The following is a 704-nucleotide window of genomic DNA, read 5'->3' as shown; positions in this document are numbered from 1 at the left end:
CTAAGATGTTTTGGCCACAACTAGTAATCTTAATTTTAGGAATAGAAGGTAGTTGTGTTTGTTGATTGGTGGTTGTTATTGGGAGCTCTGAAGGCTAAGCTAGCATTTGTTCTATTAGGAGAGTAAAGGACATTTCCAATCCGGAGGGAGATGCATTACAGAAATTTTATTAGGATTCATTAGAACTTCAACCTTTTTTAGGTCATGTGATAAAGGCCACGCAGTCGGATGGAAGCGATCATACCAGTACTAACGCACCAGATCCCGTCAGAACTCCGAAGTTAAGCATGCCTGGGTGAGAGTAGTACTAGGATGGGTGACCCCCTAAGTAGTCTGCTAAGAAGTCCTACAAATTCAGACATAAGAGAAGGATGACGAATAAGAATAATCTGAGGAAAATTACAAGCGTGTGAAACTCATGGTTGGAAACTCTAAATTATTGTGAGGGATGAGGCGGATCGGCGTGGTAAGAGAGAGAACACGGATTACAGTTATGGAATTAGGACAAGTTTAAAACAGTATTGGGATACTATCTAAGTAAGATGTTAAGAAAAGGTGTACACGATATCTTATGTGTGGTTACGCTAGCCAGTGTGTGTTCCCCGATAATCGGTGTATGATATGTTAAGAGTACGGATAAGGCAGGGTATTGGAGTTCAAGAGACAAGTGTTACAGGGCAAAGTGACATTAGTCTCTTTAAAGA

General features: G+C 40.6%; 1 pseudogene; it reads left to right on the top strand.

Annotated features, from left to right (window-relative positions):
- The first annotated feature begins 230 nt into the window (after window positions 1-230).
- Window positions 231-348, top strand: LOC132643384 (5S ribosomal RNA; annotated as a pseudogene).
- Window positions 349-704: the final 356 nt, after the last annotated feature.

Source organism: Lycium barbarum, chromosome 5 (genome assembly GCF_019175385.1).
Source record: "Lycium barbarum isolate Lr01 chromosome 5, ASM1917538v2, whole genome shotgun sequence".
NCBI classification, from domain to species: domain Eukaryota; kingdom Viridiplantae; phylum Streptophyta; class Magnoliopsida; order Solanales; family Solanaceae; genus Lycium; species Lycium barbarum.
Note: the sequence above shows the minus strand (reverse complement) of the source record. Positions and strands in the feature narration are given on the sequence as shown.